Genomic DNA, 21,587 nt, shown 5'->3' on the forward strand with positions numbered 1-21,587 from the left:
CCAGAGCCGGTCTGGACGACGTGGAGAAGAAAATTTCTTGACCCTACCGGGACTCGAACTCCGACCCCTCAGTCGTCCAGTCCGTAGCCAGTAACTATACCAACTACGCTATCCCGGCTTCTCGACGATGTGAAATGTATAACATAATTTTATAATGAACTCTCTCCACTGTTTGTTTCCGCGTGTTCCCATGATTACGTCACGGAGTCTCGGACAATCCTGGCGACATGTTTCAGGCTATACTAAACACTGCATCGATTTATTTGTTTGTTTGTTTAAGTTGAGCTCTAATTTCCAATGGGCAGAACCATACAAATACCAGGCTAAGTTATCAATAAATTTTGTTCCACTGATAATATAGTGCTAACTCGATAATCCGAAATATTTAAAGCACTTGTTTTCGACCTATCAAATCGCAACGATTATTGGGTATCAGATGAAGAATTCAAATGCAATTTACAATATAAAGAAGGGTCGGAACCGCGGACGTTCGACTACACCCGAGCTCGGTATCCAGGTCACACCCTTCACTACCTAGGGAGGCATAATACTGCACCGCGAATCGTCACACCCTGAATGAAAAGCTCTACATTTGGTATGTAGCATGACACGGGCCTATATTACATCCTAGGAAGTGTACTTGAATCTTGTATTTTATTAATGAGAGAATTAAGATAAAGACTACGCAAGGGTAACTGCTTGATAAGATTCTGTCCAGAAACTTTTGTATTCCCGCTGCTGTCTAAAAACGTAAGAATTAGAATATACGAAATATAAAGCTATAATTTTGCCTGTGGTTCTGTATGGGTGTGAAACATGTTCTCTGACATTAAGGGAGGAACATAGACCGAATGTTTGGGAACAGGTTGCTGAGAATATTTGGACCGAAAAGAGATGAAGTGGCAAGAGGTTGGAGAAAACTGCTTAATGAGGAGCTTCATAACTTGTACTCTTCTCCAGGTATAATTAGAATGAACAAAGTCAAGGAGGATGAAATGGCCAGGGCATGTAGCACGAATGGGGTAGAATACGGACGCATACAGGATATTGGTGGGAAAGCCAGAGACGTAGGTGAGTCATAATATTGTGACATAACGCCTGAAAGCAGAAATAGCGGAGCCAGAGCCCCATATCCTTTGACGAGTAACGACTAAACACTAAGTTCAAGTTACAACTGGTAGCTGAAACACGTTTCCGCGGCAACGAATACGCTTGCATGAATCGAGTGTTGTCCGGGGATTGTCACAAGTTTTCATGGCAACGGAGAATAACAGAGAACAATTAACTGTTCTACTTGGTGATCTCTATTCGGTCTGCATGAAGTCAGCTCAGTCCGAGATCCAGATAGAGAGAATTCGAGGCTAGAGACCAGCTCAAGATCCAGACAACAGTGAGAGATTCGTTATCAAGAAGGAGTTCAATGTGTAACCTGTTACAATTGACTAATTGTAAAGAAGTGCCAATAAACCCAATCATCAAATCTAGAACCGACAATTATTCGTCACGTCTACCCCTCACACGTGACAACTGGAACTTTGGGAGCTCTGATAGGATGTGGTGGCATGGATTGGATTGATCTAGCTCAGGATAGGGATCAGTGGAGGGCTCTTATGGAAACGGTAATGAATATTTGGGTTTGACAAAATGGTGAGAATTTCTTGAGCAGCCCAGTGACTGGTGACTTGTCAAGGACTCACCTCCATGGAGCTACTTTTATTACCGCGTGGTTCTAATTCTAGTTCACGTACTTGAGTATAGAGGGCCTGACAGTCGTGCAAATATCTGTACTAGTGAATAAAGGTATCCCTGTAACAGGCTGTGGAGGTCTATAGAGTTGTGAGACGTCGAGGCTCCCACATCTTCTAGACAATCGACCCAAGATGGCGGTGAGGTTGTCAGCTTTACGTGCCGGCCGCCCTTTACCCGCCAAGAAGACTCCTGGTACTTATTTCTGTTAGAGGACTAGTCGACCCAAGGGCCATAGTGCGGCTGGAAGGATTAGGTCAATCGAAAAAATCCACCTTATCGGGACTCGAACTCGGGAACTTAGGGCTTGTAGCATAGTGCCTCAACCAACTACGCTACTGCGCACCCCACCTGTACTAGTACACCACAAAAATATATTCACTAATACATACGGAGGTCCGAGGATAGGTGCGTACGGCATAATACAGCCTCTCAGCGATCTGAATCTGCACAGCCCTGCCTTGAATCATTGGTAATAACAACTTATTTGTGCTGTCTGCTTCAGTATTAAAAGACGCTGAATTCTGGTTAGACTGTACTTACGGGAATCGCATGATTGCCAGAATATAAAGCGATCATTTCGCTAAACATGTTTCGCCATTTCAACTTCGTAGTGGAAACGTTACGTGTTTTCTGTTAAGGTAAGAGCTGAATTTGTAATTATCGTATACATGAACTTCGTGCTTCAATGCGACACGCCTGTTCTTTTCACAATGGGGCTGTGAGAAGGCAGTTTTATTTATGTTCAAACTCAAACTTCAAAAGATTCGCCAGCAGTAACTTTTCCGCTGTATATTTCACGACATTTCAAACAATCGATAAGGTTTCACTTATATGTATGACTCGTATTTTCGATCTCTCGCTGAGAAACATAGTACAGCTTATCTCCTTTCAACAGACCTGTGTTGTGCGCATCACAGACACTTCGGGGGATCCAGCTGTTGGAAAAGAGAAGGGTTGTGGGTAAATGTTATTATGCTGTCAGTATACATAGCATCGAAACTTAAAGATTAACTGGAAAGGATTTGGAAGGATTCGGCTGTCGTATAATAGATTATATTACGCCGGAATTTGTCTGGGGGACAGACGAACACTGCTCATAAGCCTAAAGAAGGATGGACACGGGGGAAACCTAGAAGAATGGAAAGAATAAAGATAAGAACATTTGAATATTTTTTATTGCTAGTGGGGTGGGACTAAGTCCCTTGTACTGCGGCCACTTCTGGCCTATTGTACCAGCCCCAGATGATAGGTGAGGGTGATTGTGGAGCAATTGGCGGAATGAAGATTGGCAGGGGAAACCGAAGTACTCGGAGAAAACCTGCCCCAGCGTCACTTTGTCCACCACAAATCCCACTTGACCAGACCCGGGATCGAACACGGGCCGTCGCGGTGGGAAGCCAGCGACTAACCGCTTGAGCTATGGCGCGACCTAACATTTGAAAAAGAGAAAGTGCAAGAAGTGTGGTAAGGAAAGGCGAATATGGAAGTTACGACGGAAAGAGACGTTCATTAACATTGTACAACAGTGGAAGGAGCAACTAAGAGGAGATACACACAGAATTATGCATGGGAAAAGTCAGGAGAGGCACAGAACTGCGAAAAATAGGAGTCAGGAGAATGAAAGGGGTTAGGAGGGACAGTGAACAGTGGATTTTCTCCATATATAAGAAAGAAGATTGATGTCACATACTTAGGTGTGAAGTAACAGAGATTTTGGACAAGAGACTTTGGAAAATCGGAGCACAGATATGTATCAGAAGGAGAGTACAATGCAAGAATGAGGACCAATGCCAGAAAACAGGAACATCAACGATAGGGGACATGGGTCCAGGCGTCATGATTATATATATATATCAAGTTTCACAAAGACTGGTTTAGATATTCAAAAGCTGAGGGGGAGGATACAAAGACATAAAACCCTACTTTTATTTTTTTTTCGAAAATAAAGAAAGTAGGCTTAAGAAAGAGGATCATAATAAAGAACAAGAGTGGAGTTGAAAGAAATGTAGATAGTAATACTAAGCATGGACAGTAATAAGATATATATGAGGGATATTGTAAAGCATCACATAACTGGTCGCCTAGAGTTTGTTCTTGTCTCTACAGAATGAATTATGATGTGTCCTGCGATTGATAATCCCGCCAGCTGCGAAATTCGTGCTGTTATCTGCTTTCTTTACGTTAAAAACATGAGTGCTGTGGAAATCCATCGTAAAATATGCGCGGCGGCTTAGGCCAAAATGTAATGAGCGAAGGGACTCTAAGACAATTGTGCAGAATGTTCAAAGACGGGTGAACAAATGTTCACGATCAAGAGCGAAGTAGTCGGCCGGCCGTATGTAGTCAGTGATGATCTTGTTCGAACTGTTGACCAAATAATTTGTGAAATTTCAGAACTTCCGTGTAAATTTCCACAAATGTCACGCACTCTTCTCTACGAGAATATCAGTTAGGGTAGGCTGTCATCAGAAGTTTTGCGCAACATGGGTTACGAAAATGCTCACGGGTACGCACAAAACGTAGAAAATGACTTCAAGCTTGCCTTTTTTATATCGACACACAAAGATGGCGAGGAATTTCTCAATGACATTGTACGAGCAACAGGTGATGAAACCTAGTTTCACTTCTGAATGTTTAAACCAAAGAAGAGTCAAAGCAGTGGATGCACACACATTCACCAAACAAGCAGAAAAAGTTTAAATAAACAATGTGTACCAGAAACCTGATGGTAGTTCCTTTCTAGGACAGGACAGGAAAGGAGTGCTGATGGTGGAATTCATGCAACAATGGACCACAGTGACGTCAGAAGTGTATTGAGAAACATTAAAAAACTGCACAGAGCCATTCAGAACAAAAGGGGTGGAATGCTGACATCCGGTGTAGTGCTCCTCTATGGCATTGCGCGTCCGCATACAGCTGCTCAAACGCGAACACTGCTGGAGCATTCCGACTGGGAGTTGTTTGATCACCCCACTCACAGCCGTGATTTCGTTTCGAGTGACTACAGCCTATGTACCCATCTGAAGAATTGGTTGTGATCACAGCGCTTCAGCAATGAGGAGTTCATGGAAGGTGTCAAAACGTAGCTGAGCTGACGGGCAGCAGACTTCTTTGACACTGGCATACAAAAACATTCCCCGATATGACAAGCGCTTCAATTCCGACGGTGACTGAACTGAGAAGCAGCTTAAGTATGTGCATATTTTTTTTTGTATATAATACTTTTCTCTCGCTGTTTATTTGGTTAACAACTCACCGGAAGTTACTCTCCGAATAGCCGTAGTATATGTAATTGAATATAAAACAGGGTTATTCATAAGTCCGTGAAACGTTTTGAAAATTTACAATAAATAAACTACGAAACGGATGCCAAATTTTATTACACTGAAATAGAGATAAACTCACTGAGTTTTTTTTTACATAGATCACAGACGCTCAATATGTCCACCTTTGCTGATATGGCAGACAGCTGTGCGATAATCCATTTCGTCCCACACCCGTGTCAGCATATCACGGTTGACCAGAGCCCCAACAGCGGTGATACGGTTGCGAAGATCCCTGAGATTAGCAGGCAGTGGCGGCTTTTAGAAAAAAACTTGGAGATATTCATTCTCTATCGGCTAAGAATTACCATGATCCGATGCATAGTTCATTTGTTGTGAATTTTTTAAAATGTTTCACGGACTTATGAATATCCCTGTATAACTGAAATTTTATTGTATAATAGGCGAATTCTGTGTCACAGGAATAATAGTTCAAGTGGAATTCCGCAGAGTATAAGCAGGGAGTCAAACTCAGGCACCCCAATGTGTACACTGTAAAGACACAATGAACTGCAGTAAATAACGTAAACGTTAGTATTACAATAAGGGTAGTACCTGATCGGTGATACTGCTTCAGTCATTTCTGATATTAGAAATGCATCTTGAAACTGCATCCAGATCTGAACTCTGTTCTAGCAGGAACATACGTACCTGAAACACAGGAAAGAATTCATAGAACAAATGAAGAAACAAAACACAATAACAGAAGTAATACAATGTACAGCCATCCGTGAATCAGGCCATAGAGGACGATAGGTTTGTGAGACGTCAAGGATCCCACATTTTCTCTAGAGAATCGGCTCACGGATGGCGGTAATGTTGTCAGCCTTACGCTCCGGCCGCCCTTTACCCCCTTCCTGGTACTCATTTCTGTTAGAGGCTGAGTCGATACCACGGCCATAGTGGGGTTAGGATTAGGTCAACTGAAAAATCCAATTATCTCATCGGGTATCAAACCCGCGACTTTCGGGCTTGTAGTACAGTGCCATAACCAATTACGTTACCGCGTGACCCTAAATAAAAAGAAACTAAGAAAGTATTATGTAGGCAATGAAGAAAGTAACGGAAACGGGAAATATTTCTTCTTTAATCTACTTTTCCGTCTGTCATTTTCCCTCCAAAAGTTTCTTTCTTTCTTTCCTCGTCTACAATGCCCTTTTGCGGGGGCAATCATCTAGCGGCACACGGACTACAGCTACTCTGGGTCACAGATTAAGTCCCCACAATTGGAACCCGAGGATGTGATAATATGCTGCCTGGTCAGGGCTACAGCAGGGGGTGGGGGGTAAGGCATGAGAATGAAGCAGTGGCGGCTTGATTTGCAAAGGAAAGCCGAAGGAACTTGTAACCTTGCTCCAGTGTCATTTCGTCCGTTGGGAGTCTCATATGCAGTCACCCAGGACTGAACCTGAAGCTCCTCAATGAGAAACCAGCGTCTAACTACCTGAGCTATAGACAAGATCTACATATCCTAATTAACCGAATTCTATAACAAAGACACTGCCTGCGATTTGAGGTATTCATTGCGGCAAATATCTACAGGGTTATCTAAAGTAGTCACCTACATTACGAAGAATCCACTTTTCTTGTCGGAATTACTGGGTCTCTGGAATTTGTCAATCGTCCGGTATTCTAAAGGGCACAAAAGAGCAAGTTCCGGAAACCTCCGTGATCAGGTGACGGCGTGGGAGACACCTACTCTGTACGACCCTTGCCTGAGGATCCAGTTTCCGAAACGTTGTGTTTTGTGCCCTTTAGAATGCCGGATGATGGACAAGTCCAAAAACCCGGCAATGACGAGAACATTCAGAATCTACTCGCCTCTCTTTTGTCTATTCTTTGCGCTCTGATGTTACAGAGTCAAGGTACACAAAGACTGCCTACACCTCTATTTTGTGTGGCCCAGGATTTCCATCCTTCTATATAATCTACATGCAGCTCATTTCTACTCACTTCTCTCACGAAGAAAGAGGCAACAGTTTCGTCCGAAGCGTCAGTAATCACCTACGAGACCACATGGTACCATAACCCAGACGACCACAATGTTAAAAAGAACCCTGTGGCCTGTAGTCCGCAAACAAACAATACCGACCGAGCGACCGCCGCTTGTCGGCGGAGTTAGTTGGTCCGGAACGGGGTCCAATCAGCCTCGTGAGGATAATTGAGGAGCTATTTCAAGGAAATAACGGCTCCGATCTAGAAAACCGAGATTAACATCCGTGGGGATCCGTTGCGCTGACCACGCGACACCCTCTATACCCTGAAGTTAACAAGAAGAAACAACATTTAATATGAGTAGCGATATAAACGAAGGTCCTTGCCATTTCTCGGGAGGTTAGTCGCCGGCATCAGACGGGGTTCTATACCAGTTCAGGTTATGTGGGATTTGTGACCGACAAAATAGCACTGGGGCAGGTTTTATCCAAGTGTTTCGGATTCCCTTGCCAATTCTCATTCCGCTAGCTGCTCCATATTCATTAATCATCATATCACAATACAGTTTCAATGCTAACAGCGTCGCTAAATAACAAAAGAAAGGAAAACAGAGAAAGTTAAAATCAATATAAGGCAGCGAGCTGGAATTAATTACTCGGCTTTGGGTACGCAGTAACGCTGACAGATCAGCAAGGTTGCATCCGATGAGTTCATCATTTAGGGCTACATTGCGACAAGGGTTAAGGATGCAAATCACTGGCGATGCTCCAAAAGGTCCGCAGACATGTTACTGTGTACCATTTGCCAATTGGCCTCCAAACAATAGCGTTAAAACAGACATCGAGTCGTGTTATTGTCTTCTCTTTAACGCGGTGAAGGCTGAATGTCGCGCTGAATACGAAATTGTTACTAATGAATCAGTGTAACATTCATTTAGAAAGTGGCATGTCACTTTGCGTAACAAGTTATTCATTCAACCTCAGTATCAACTCCATGAAGCCAAGTCCTTCTTCAGAAAATGACAGTTGCTCAGAGGGTATAAAGAATCCTCAGCATTTTAGGGAACTCTTAGGCTGGGGCCGTCGGGAATAGTAGCCGAGATGTCTAACATCTTGTTAATTTTTGCGGCCGCGCCATAGCGCAAGCGGTTAGTCGCTGGCGCCCCACCGCGGCGGCCCGGGTTCGATCCAGGGTCTGGTCAAGTGGAATTTGTGGTGGACAAAGTGGCGCTGGGGCAGGTTTTCTCCGAGAACTTCAGTTTCCCCTGCCAATCTTCATTCCATTAATTACTGCACAATCACCTTCACCTCTCTTCTGGGGCCGGTACAATAGGCCAGAAGTGGCCGCAGTACAAGGGACTTAGTCCCACCCCACTAGCAATAAAATGAATTTGAGGCTCTCACAGAGGCAACTATGAACAGTTACATTTTTGGTGTGTACCGCAGTGTAGTCCGATAAAAGTTAACTCTGTTTCGCCGGATTACATGGTATTATACCTCAGAATATACATAGGTAAGTCAATAAGTAAGTTACAAATGGATATAGAACTTAAACAAATAAGAGTACTGATTTGAAAAATGCTTTTATTTCTTAACATAATCTCCCTGTACATTGAGGCACTTGTCCCATCGTTTCACAAGCCCCTGAAAACCAGCAGCGTGACATTATTTGGGCTGCTCTCGGAACCTGGCGTGTTCACACGGCATGGCCTGCCTCATAATGCATGACAGGTTAGGTTTTCACAAAGTCTGTGCACGATGGGTGCCGTGCATGCTGACTCCACAACACAAAATGCAAAGAATGCGTCTGGAATTACAGCATCTCAATAGCTACCACGATGAAGGACACGATATGCTAGCCCGAACTGTCACAGGTAATGAGTCTTGCTCCAAGCGACTTCCATTTGTTCGGCCTTCTTAACCATCATCTTTCGGCTGAACATTTTCCAGACGATGAAGCCGTAGAAATGGGAAGTCACCGCCTGGTTCCGAGAGCAGCCCAAATAATGTCACGCTGCTGGTTTTCAGGGGCTTGTGAAACGATGAGACAAGTACCTCAATGTATAGGGAGATTAGGTCGAGAAATAAAAGCATTTTTCAAATCAGTACTCTTATTTGTTTAAGTTCTATATCCATTTGTAACTTACTCATTGACTTACCCTCGTATAATTCTTCCAAACAAACCTGTTTTAACATTCTACGGCCATATCAAGGGACACGAGACAACTTCCTCCAGGGACTGCTGTCGTTTGACGCGCTCTCCTGCGGATTACGAGTGCTTCTGAAGAACAAGCGAACGAGGGTCTGCGATGATGGATGCTGAGCCGAGCTCTTTACCAGTGGAGCTAAGCTAATGAAGCTTCTATCTGGAACCTCTAAAAGCCTCGTATAGCCCGGTCACAAGAAATCAATTTCGCACATAACTAAAAGCTTTTAAACTGACAGTCGCTTAGGCAGGCAGAAAAGGGTGAAGTGGAAACTGCTTTTAAAAACTATGACCTATGCCTATAGAAGTAGTAGTTCGCCTTAGAGGTCCGTTTATTCAAATCCCTTGACCGTGTGATTATAATGGGTGCTTCAAACTCAACAAATAAGACTGATTTTTACACTACCAGAGTAAAAAAACAGTAGCTGCGCGGTCTAAGGCATTAACCGTCTTCGCCCGCTCGAACACTCGGATCGTAGGTTTGAATTCCACTCGAGGCATGGATGTCTGTGTGCGTTTATTCTGTGTTTGTGTTGTGCCGTGTGTAGGGAGCAACTTTGAGACGGCTGATCCCCCGTCCAAGGAGTTATACCGACTGTGTATAGATTAAGAAACTGAAAAGGCAGCCAAGGTCCACAAGGGCTGTAGAGCCACAGATGGTTACATGGAAGGACGTGGACGTAAGGACGGATGGATAGATGGATGGATAGATAGATAAGATAGATAGACAGACAGAGAGACTGATTGATAGACATATAGACAGACAGAGAGACTGATTGATAGATATATAGACAGATAGATAGATTTTTTAAATAATTTATTTAACAATAGATAGATAGATAGTGGCAAACAGTAAGCAAAAAGATATGCCAATTCTACAGAAAATCAACAGAATCGGATAAAGGACGGTACAGTTAAAGAATGTCTGAAATCTTCCTTCTACATACAAGGTCACCAGAACTTGTCATCAGATATCCCTCGATAATGAGACCAGTACTACTGCTTGACATTATGGATATTTTTAATATAGGGCATAACTGAATGAAATGTTTTGGCTGTGATTGTATGTGAAGAGCAGACAACAGATATTACTATTGCCTGTGTAATATCACCTGCCAATACAAGCTTAGTTCATGTAACGACATTTTTCTCAAAAACACTGGTTATAAAATGTCAATTTTTTCCCCCTTGGCACTACAGCCCCAGTGGGCCTAGGCCTACCTCCATGAACTTCTCCGTTCACTTCGGTTTTTCTAGATCTTACACTTACGGTAGGACTCCTTGGGCGGGTGATCAGCTCGTCGCAAGGCCTTTACCTGTACACAAACACAGAAGAACGCACACAAACATCCATGCCCTGAGTGGGATTCGAACCGACGATCCCGGTTTCCAAGCGAGAGAACACAGTGCATGCCTTAGATCGCTCGGCTACCGTGACCGGCGTAGTGTCAAACGGCACAACAGAATTGCGAATGATGAATCGGAAAAAATGTGGAAGGAAAATGGATTTAGAGTCTACTTATGTGAAATTACATTTTACACACAGGATAAGTTTATGAATGATTATCTATATTTTCTTTTATCAAGGAACATAACGATTTGAAGATGAAGAAAGATATACCCCCCAAGAGCCAAATGCATCAACGTAAAGTAACTGAAGACCAATTTAACTCTGCCGGTCACGGTAGCCGAGCGGTCTAAGGCATGCACTGTGTTCGCTCGCTTGGAAGCCGGGATCGTGGGTTCGAATCCCACCCAGGGCATGGATATTTGTGTGCGTTTTTCTGTGTTTGTCTACAGGTAGAGGCCTTGCGACGAGCTGATTACTCGCCCAAGGAGTCCTGCCGTATGTGTAAGATCTAGTAAACCGAAGTGAAACGGAGAGTTTCATGGAGGCAGGCCTAGGCCCAAATTCGGGCTGTAGCGCCACAGGAAGAAAAAAATTAACTCTACGTCGTAGATTCAACACGCTGTACGGATGTTACGTGAAAATGCTGTCTCACATTCACTCACCCATGGAGCTGAGCCCTTCTTGAAAAGCTGCCAAATCTGCAGTTACTCAAGCATTTCCCAGGACTTTATGGAACCCTAAAGTCCATTACCGTGTTCACAAGAGCCCTCCACTGGTCCATATCCTGAGTATTGTCCACCCACCTACGTCTTCGTCTTCCCAGTGATCTCTTTCCTTCTGGCTTTCTCACCAATATCCTCTATCCATTCCCCTTCTTCGCCATTCGTGCTACATGACCCGCCCATTCCATCCTCCTTGACTTGATCATTCTAATTATACTTGAAGAAGAGTACAAGTTATGAAGCTCCTCCTTGTGCAGTTTTCTCCAACCTCCTGTCGCTTCGTCTCTCTTCGGTCCAAATATTCTCAACACCCTGTTCTCAAACACCCTCAGTCTACGTTCCTCCCATAATATGAGAGACCAAATTTCACACCCATACAGAGCTACAGGCAAAATTATAGCTTGGTATATTTTAATTTTTATGTTTTTAGGCAGCAGACGAGAAGGCAAAAGGTTCTGGACTGAATGGTAGCAAGCATTACCTGAATTCAGTCTACTCTTAATTTCCTCCTGAATCAAGTTTTGATCTGTTACAGTCGTTCCCAAATATCTGAACTGTGCCACATGAAGCATTAAATTCTTGGTTTTGCCAGGAATAAACGAGCTGCAGATGTATGTAAGCTATTTTGTGCAATACAGCAGCTTGCTTATTAATTCCCCGCAGTCTACTTCATGTGGAGCTTTGAGGCATAACAGGGCATGTTCTACTATTGTCTTCACCCAACTTGTTAACTGTCACAAGAACACACACATACATGGCAGGAACTGCACACAAATCATTAACGAGGTGAGCTAATGGATGGTATTCAAAAGGCAAGCGCGTGCAGTCTACTGTTTACATCACTCCTTCCAGATTAAACTGAGAAAATGCGACGTCATGAAAAATACGTGAATATAAATGGACGACTTTCAGACTACAGACATGTGTTATCTTGCTATCCATTAAATTATGACGGTCCGAAAATTGTTTATCGCTAAGGTTAGCGTGCTTCGTCACGGTGAACAAAATACGTGTGTAACATAACTATACAGTCACAGCATGTCCATGCTTTCAAATAACTAGTTCAAAAAGTACGGCGTAACACTTCTTGACCGTTCGTTCCATATTTGAGCTTTTATGCCAAGCTGAACTTCTATTCTGCTCGTCATTACGACAATTCCGAGTATAGCTCAAGCGGTTAGTCGTTGGCTTCCCACCGCGGCGGCCCGGGTTCGATCCCGGATCTGGTCAAGTGCGATTTGTGGTGGAAAAAGTGGCGCTGGGGTAGGTTTTCTCCGAGTACTTCGGTTTCCCCTGCCAATCTTTATTCCACCAATTGCTGCACAATCACCCTCACAGATCATCTGGGGCTGGTACAATAGGCCAGAAGTGGCCGCAGTACAAGGGACTTAGTCCCACCCCACTAGCAATAAAAAGGAGCCCAAATGAACAATTTGATCAAATTCGGAGCAATGGTTCTCGAATCATGAGATGATATGTTGTTCCCTTACCTCGAAAACCTCAAGACTTGCGGAAAAAGTGTAGTGAGCACAAAATACGCGTCACTTTCGCAGACAACTTTTGTTCGAAATGTTTCGCCGTCTGATAAACATTTAATAATATAATTGCGTGCTATAAAAGGGATGGGAGACACACTCAAGCAGCTCTCCGTGTTCAACCCGTTACTGTTGCCAGATTTTAACCAAAACGGCATATTGTAGTAAAACTCCCCATATCAAATTTCATGAAAATCTATTAATCAATAAATGAGTTCTAGCAGAGAGACAAACACGGTGAAGTTAACAGGCTATTTCGGCAAATTTTTCATTGCGGGTATGCCAAAAACGTTCTCATGTCTGCTACCAATATGAACACAAAGTTAACAAAAAGTTCTGGGAAGAACAAATCGCCTATCTTTGATACGACATAGGCTGCAGAGAAAACGACGCCTCCAACAATTCCTCGTTGCCACAGCACGTGTTTAAGGATCCGTTGCCTAGCAATACGGGGATTCGCAGGCAACCCCTCTCTCTCCTTTGGTACCAAACGGACCCCATAGAAAAACACGCGTCCAACAATTCTATTGTTGCATTGTATTCGTCGCCGCGGTAACGTTCTTACCTAGCAGTTACGTAACAACATATAGGTACAGACAGGCTGACTGACGGGAAGAATTTATGAAGGATGCCCTTGAAATGGTCTCAGGTGCCATGATACGCGTAACAAGTTTCATAAAGATTAGTTCATACATTTTCTTGACCTCGGCACTAGCTGCAGGTGAATGGTCAGCTTCACGCCCCGGTCGCTTTATCTCCGGGAAGAGTCCCCCGTATGCTTTGGACAGGAGGTTTGGTGGACCCAGACCTGGTCTGGACGACGTGGAGAAAATTCTTGACCCCACCGAAACTCGAATTTCAACCCTTCGGTCGTCCAACCCGTAGCAAGTCGCTATACCGACTACGCTATCCCGCTCCTGTAACACTGTTAACGTGTTCTAAACACAGACTTTTAAGTATGCAACTCAAATCATTCCTTACGTATAGAATTATGCATGAAACGTATGACTTCGTTTTTGCATTTCTTGGACGAAGCATATAAAGTAAGGCATAATGCGGACGTCTATCTGTCCGTCCGCATACTTCATGCATTAATATGCAGTTTGAAGTTAATGAGAGAGCTGAATATTTGTTCGTGTAAGTCCACCGCAGTCCATAACTTCTTCGACAGTGTTCCTAGGAACACCAAAACATATTAAAGTAGTTTCAAACAATGACATAAGAAATGCAGGAAAGTTCGGTGATGTACTTTTACTTCCTTGTTAATATTCCGACCTCTCCAGTAGCTTCAACACCATTCACACCCCTTTGAAAATTGTCCGTCATATTTCTTTACAAGATGGCTGTACCAGCCTGATAGATACAACAGAGGGGATCACTTCAGGAAATAATGACATTAGTCTGATGATTATATGTACCTGAATAGTTTATTAGATCCTTTACAATTTATATTTTGGAGTGCCGGAGTTTGATTCTTACGTCCTACGTTCTAACATCCAACTTAAATAACAATTCCTATAGTAGACATTATCTGTGGTCTAGTGGTCAGCGGTCCTGGCTAAAGATTCATAGGTTCTGGTTATATTCCCGGCGCTACCACATTTTCTGAGCAGCAGTGGGTCAGGAACGGTGTCCACTCAACCTCGTGAGGATAAATGAGGAGCTATTTCAAGGAAATAGCGGCTCCGGTCTAGAAAACCGAAATTAATGGCCGTGTGGATTCGTTGCTCTGATCACGCGGCACCCTCTATCCGCTAAAGTTGTCACTAACTTCGCCGACAAGCGGCGGTCACTCGGTCGGTATAGTTTCGCTTGCGGACTAAAACCAAGGATTTTTTTTTCTGTTGCTTATTGTGAGAACCATACGAAACACACAAACACTCTCTGTATGCAGAATGCAGTATGTTAAATCAGGTGGTACATATACTAAACACTGGGCTTTAAATGGTTAATGCTATACTTTAGAAACGACAACCATGATTTCCATCTGTAATACTACTCACCTAATTTGGTGTCACAGGCAAATAAATTAAGTAGAGTCACGAAGAATAGTGTCTTCTGAGATATGACAGCACGTACATGTACACAGACGTTTCGGTGGATCGTGCAGTAAAGACGGAAGAGGCATGTTTTTCCGAAATATCGGTAAATATCTCCTACACTGCACGGCGTCACATTCTAGAAGACAGCAGTCTTCATAGTCACTGTCTGAGGATCTCAGATCTCATGTTGCAGAATTACTTCACACAGTGATACTTCTTATAATCCTGTTTGCGAATTGCGAATGGAATTGCACTTCGATAGTGAGCGATGGACATATAATGAACAACCTGAAATGTCTGAGCAAGGAAACGAATAATAAAAAACCAAACAGAGAAAGGGGAAAGGAAAGGAAACTGCTGGAGTATCTCAGGTCAAAATCATCATGTAATCCTTCAGTACTGCTATATGTTGTTTCAGTCATCACTATGTCATTGAAAAATGTTAAGAAACTCCAAAGAGAATACAATCTGTTGTTTTCTACGTGAATACCCACCTCCTACCTCACACTACTGCTGTAACTATCAAGAAAATACTATGTAAGATTTGAGTTTTCACGGCGATGACTATGAAGAACGCCGTTTTCTGGGATGTGGCGCTGTATAGATCGGAGGAACGTATCGCCTCCATCTTCAGGGTAGAAAAATCCGCGAGCGAGGAACAAGCGCGAGTTACTCCGAAACGTCGATTCAAACACATCCCACAAGACGGCATTTTTCAAGAAAATACTAAATCTGCGTAATAAATTAATTCTGAATTGCAACGATTTCATACTGAGTACATCTGCTCTATGAACGTCATACCTTGCGTACACAATTTTAAAGAAGGGAAGTCTTGTGTAGGTATGTCTGAATTTCATTCCGACGTATAATTCCGAAGAACATTGTATAAAGATAATGTAGTAGCTTTATAACCGGCCTAGAAACCCGAGATAAACGGCCGTGGGGATCCGATGCGTTGACCACGCAACACCCTCTATCCGTTAAAGTTAGCACTACTTCGCCGACAAGCGACGGTCGCTCAGTCGGTATAGTTCGCTTGCGGTTTAAGGCCACGGAGTTAAGTAAAGTAGCTTTATAACGGCGATGTAAAGGTCGGCGTCACCAACGAATGACGCACTCTCGTTGTCACAGTAGGGGAAGTATACCAGAAACCAGAATCTTACAGATGCTGTTTTTTAACGACATTTGAATCACTCAATGGTTCTATAATTCTGAAATTATGATCATTACACTTAACAAGGGACTAAAAGTCAAGATTAATGATTTTTACACATTATACATACTTCATGAGGTACTCATCTTCTGTCTCATAAAATTTTGATGACTCAATTTCCCATAAGCATCCATTTTTGGACTCTTTTGTTAAAGGAATTTACGATATCATTACAAATCCATTCTAATGTACTGTGTATAAAACATTTTTCACTGTGCATCATATCTGGTGTAGGAAGAAAAATGCTGTCTTCACCGAGGCATCCATTATTGCGCTCCTAGTACATAATTTAACGTCAAACTTTAAGAAATAAATAACATTTATATCTACAGATAACGCTGATGCTGATAATGATGCATCCTTATAAACGTTTCAGAGTACAAGCACATGCAGCATGACAATGTAGAATGGTCTTATTCTTGACGAGTTCTGTATTCTGAGATACAATACAGTTAGTCCACTGAACGTCAAACGACGTTTCGAAAAAAAAACAAGTAGCTTTAATATTCAGGGTCGGCAAGAAACCAACCTGAAGCACGGCTTTCCTTGCTACCTGCTTCATGGTGGAATGGCTTATTCTTATACCCTGAATACTGAGCCGACATGATCCTCCGCAACGTTGGTTGACATTAGAGGACTAACTATTGTTGAATACAGAACTCTTAATAACTGTTGCGAGAACCTCAAGATCCTACGTACTCTTTTATTTATTTGTGTAATGACATTTTCAATTGCTGTTTATCTAGCGAAGCCCAACCGGCCTCCTATTCAGTAGATCCCGGGCGAAGGGGGTGGTTTCCCCGAGGAAAAGCGGCTGGGGCGTGAATCTGACCACTCAATTCCATCTAGTGCAGAGGACAAGAATGGTAGAACTATACCTGCAATCCTCATTGTCTTCATGATATAATGCTTAATTATTTAAGCACACGGAGAAATTAAGAACAAGATTATATAGTGTAAAATTATATACTAGTGAGTAGTGAATAATAAATCTAACGTAGTTTTATTGTTTGTATCCCGCTGAGTTAGTACAACTAATAATACAAGTTCAACCGTCAACGCAACAACTTGTATTAATTTGGGTTACACTACATGTTTCGACCCCTAAAGGGCCATCTTAAGGTGTTTCTAGTTAAACATTATTACGTTACTGTATTGCAACGTGAGATCCCTATATTTCTATTTACATACACAGGTCATAAATTTGTTGCGTTGACGATTCAACTTGCATTATTATCTAAACGCAGACGTCTGATTGGATGGACGAACTACCTCAGTGAGGAGAGCCGGTCTCCTGCCCGAGACGACACCGGAACTCTCAAATATGAAGCAGAAGCACCAGCCACTCCACCGCGAAGGTCGGTTAACTCCGTGGCCTGTAGTCCGCAAGAGAACTATACCGACCGAGCGACCGCCGCATGTCGGCGAAGTTAGTGCCAACTTCAGCGGATAGAGGGTGTCGCGTGGTCAGCGCAACGGATCCCCGGAAGGTCGCTTAACAGACGAAACAAAAATAGCAGAAATAAGATAAACTTAATCTAGGGCTCTCTATGTTGCGTAGAAACGCCTACTTAAGTCAATTATCGACTTGTTTATTTTTGGATATGAAATGTACTTCTATACTAAATAAAACGGTAGGCTTTGTTTTCCTCAAATATATTAAGTGAAATTCCGAGGCAAGGCGACAATTCTTAGCCGTAGAAACTCATGATTCAGACCTCTCTCCGTGCATATAAATGGAGCCAGCCCCGCTGTCAGGCTTCTGAAAATCACACCAGGCTCCTCAGAAATTTCTAATGAGTCGAAGTTCCTCGATACACTCTTCAAATACCTTGGCCAGAAACCAGCAAGCAAGAATGCCTTGACCTTCTGTCGTTATGTAGGCTGTGCCTGTTATGTATGTCAACAAACAGTTATGAACAGGAGCAGAAGATGGCAGGAGCGGCAGGCATGCTACAACTGGTATTAAGAGAGTCCAATTTTGTCGAAAGGATCGCTCAGATAGCTACATCGCTTTGTGTATATTGTGTTACTAAGTTTAGGGTCTTCCCCTAAACTCGGCTACTCTTTTAGAAGTTCTCAGATTATTGAGGCTAGGTATTTCTGACAAAGGTGGTTTTTAATAACATTAAATTAAAATTTAAAAGGGATTTTTGCTAGTTAAAATACATAAAACTATAACTGCATCTGTTGCACTGTCTTCTTCTCCTCCTTCCCCTTCTACCCCTCCTCCTACCTTAATCACTACGTCTTCTGGTTGGTTTGCAATCAGAAATTATCTGGAAATATGGATCTTATAGACAGTCGGTAGGACTCCTAGGACGGGGGATCAGCCCTGTGTCAAGGCTGCTACATATACAGAACACAAACACAGAAGAGGCAAGAACAGACAACAATGCTTCGAGGGGAATTCGAAACCACGATCTTAGTGTTTGAGAGGGCGAAGACTCGCTTTAGACCGCACGGACACTGTGATCGGCTGTTGCACTGTATGGGTGTTAAACATTGTCTTTCGCATTTTTAATTTCTTGGGGTGGGGGTGAGACTGAGTTCACTTGGTACGACGGTCACTGTTTGGGTGTTTCGAAATAAGGGAAGAATATAGGTTGGTGATGAAGATAACTTTCTTCTGTGTTTGCTTTGCTTCCTCTCTCCGCTTGCTGGCTATTGGCTCGGCTCCTTCTTCGACCATGAAGCTGGAGGCAGTAATTTCTTCCGAAACGTCAGTTAATTTCTAACGCATTACACGGCGTTACATCTATGACATTTCATAGTCATGTCTATGAGAACCCCCATTACAACAAAGATTAGAGGGTGGGTATTTATTCTATAGTCTATGTTACGTACCAGTTCATGTAAAAAGGTAAAGTTATCACTGTAACAGGCCGTGGAGGCCAATAGAGTTAAGACATCGAGGCTTCCACATTTTCTAGACAATCGGCTTACTAATAGGGGTAAGGATTCAGCTTTATGATACGGCCGCCCTTTACCTCACAGGAAGATTCCTGGTACTCATTCCTGAGGCTGAGTCGACCGCAGGGCTATAGTGCGGCTGGAAGGATTAGGTCAATTGAAAAATCCAATGACCTCATCGAGAATCGAACCTGCAACCCTCCGGCCATGATTTTTGTATTTCTAAGTATTTAGTTGTGTTTTAAGTAAGATGATATATTTTTTGTTTCACTTAAAGAAGGTTCTATTCGACCCGTACGTATGAGTAGGAACACAGAATTCGCTCGAATAAGTTCAGTGGCGACCGCTGAGAAGTTCAGGAGACAAAACGTGTCGATGTAGAGACCTCATCATACAGTCATGTTATTCAGTTACTGCAAAGATCCAGCAGAAGCGACATATCAAACCTCGGGCTCGGGAAAGCCATCAGCCTTGACCTCAACATACCAACACAGAGTTACGTTACAAGACAAGTTCGCCTCGTGTAGAGTCATCGCCTTCGTACTCAGTGCTGGACTGCCGGCCAGGTAACATATGTTCCAGGTTCATGACTTTCCTTATCCCATTTAAGCGACCTCCAGACAATACTTGCTATGTCCAGTGAAAGGTAAAGGCAGGTTCGTCCCTGTGCTCGCCATGAATACCTATACAGGGTTGAATATATAGCTCCACGCTTCTTAGTTTCATCACTAGACATATAAGTGTTTAGCATCACGCCCCGGCCGCTTTAATCCAAGGGAAAAGGAACCCGGAACATGTTGGATACGAGGCTGGGTGGGCCCCAGAGACAGTCTAGACGCTGTCGAAGCAAGAAAAACTTTTTCCCTTGCCGATAATCCAGTCGCTATACCGACTGAGCCATCCTGGCTCCACTTCCTTTCATCTCAATATTCGCACGCCACTCTCAGCATTACATAACGTCTACAGTTGATATAGCGCCATTAATGAATGCGTGTAGAAGCTATACCGATAGTTACCAGCACACCATGATGGTTTCTGTCACGCATTAGTCGCTGTACCTAAGGAGAAAGAACCCCTTTATCCACTGGACGAGGCTTTGTCGACCCTTGACATCATATCCGTCCCTGCCCAGAATCAAACCTCGATTATCCATAACTATACTACTGAAATTAAATTTTCCTGGGGAGTAAAGCGCGGCCGGCGCATAAGGCTGAAAACCTTACCGCCATCGTTGAGCCGACTGTCTAGATAATGTGGCACCCTCAACGTCTCATAAACCTAAGGGCCTTCACGGTCTGTTAAGAGGGATAGCTTCACTTTTACTTTACTGAAATTAAATTAGTACTGATGGATGTTTCTACGCGATGGAATGGCCGGAAGGTGGGGTTAACCACTCGCCTATATCTTGACGCCTGGGTCTATAATGGGAGGGCATTTACATCGATCTGTTACACGATGTCGACCTTATGTACAAAGAAAACATTACCTTTACATGGAAGATTTGGGGTCTTCAAGGATGTGACTATGAAGAATGCCGTCTTCTGGGATGTGGCGCCGTGTAGATCTTGTGTGAACCGACGTTTAGGAGGAACCTATCGCCTCAGTCTTCAAGGTAGAAAAATCCGCGGGCGAGGAACCAGAGTGAGAAGGTGGCTGCTGACTGAGGCACAAGTGTTTTTGACTGGTGGCTCAGTCTGCAGCCACCTGCTGACGCTGGTTCCTAGCTCGCGGATTTTTCTAAGAAATGTCGGCTCACACAAGACCTACATGGCGACACGTCCCAGAAGACGCCACTCTTCATTACCTCTACAATTTTCATCACTGAATGGTTTTGCAATATTTTCATAACAGAAGAGTACCAAGAGTAAAACCACTTCGTGAACTTCAATAACAAATACCGTTTATGCAGCTGTAGTTCTAACAGAGACGCCACTGTGTCTGAGAAATGAACAGTTTATTAAAAAACACTGACCATATTTAATATTTGAAAAAAGGGTTTATAAAGTCCTCTTTACATTATGTTACATTTATAAACTTCCGCGATTGTGTGAGTTCTGTGATCAATCAGTCGCGTATCTTTGACGTGGAAGCGATGTCTTAGCAGTCAGTGCCATGAAAATCTTCACTGACCTTTAAGAGGAGAGCGCACTCAATATAAGTTGGAGAAAAATACAGAGAGTCCCTAGCGGGCAACGAACCTGTATACAGCAAACAAAACTTGTGTGATGTAGCAGAAGTCAATCATCTGAAACCTGTTGACCTTCAACAGATTCTCTACAACCTGTTTGCTTTAAATAAATCGCCTGGTGTATACTCGTAGCAGCCCGGAGCAGTTCCTATTTACTAGCTTCAGATCGCTATGGCTGCCTGGTGGCTCTCGGCCACTCACCTGATGTACAGAGTGTCTCAGATCAACGGCAAAATGGTCACGCTCACAACACAAAGTCTCTGTAACAGGAATGCAGTTAATTAGGAACGGCAGAAACAACTGACGATCACAGTGGCAGTGCGGTCTAAGGTATCGGAAAGTCTTCGCCCTCTCGAAAGCTTTGATCGTGGGTTCGAATCCCACTCAAGGCATGGATGTCTGTGTTGTCCT

The 21,587-nt window shown here is 43.2% G+C and overlaps 1 protein-coding gene across 2 annotated transcripts in view; it reads right to left on the minus strand.

Annotated features, from left to right (window-relative positions):
- The window catches only part of LOC111865924 (beta-1,4-glucuronyltransferase 1), a 220,766-nt gene that overhangs the window by 69,915 nt on the left and 129,264 nt on the right, over positions 1-21,587 (minus strand). Inside the window, exon 1 of one of the 2 annotated variants that reach the window (XM_033752035.1) lies at positions 5,628-5,663. The exons of the other annotated variant lie outside the window; for it this stretch is intronic. The gene's annotated coding sequence lies outside the window, so the exon portion shown is untranslated. Of the gene's footprint in view, positions 1-5,627; positions 5,664-21,587 lie in introns of those variants that run through there. 2 annotated transcript variants of the gene reach the window in all.

The sequence above is a fragment of the Cryptotermes secundus genome, unplaced genomic scaffold (genome assembly GCF_002891405.2).
Source record: "Cryptotermes secundus unplaced genomic scaffold, Csec_1.0 scaffold1942, whole genome shotgun sequence".
Classification (NCBI taxonomy): domain Eukaryota; kingdom Metazoa; phylum Arthropoda; class Insecta; order Blattodea; family Kalotermitidae; genus Cryptotermes; species Cryptotermes secundus.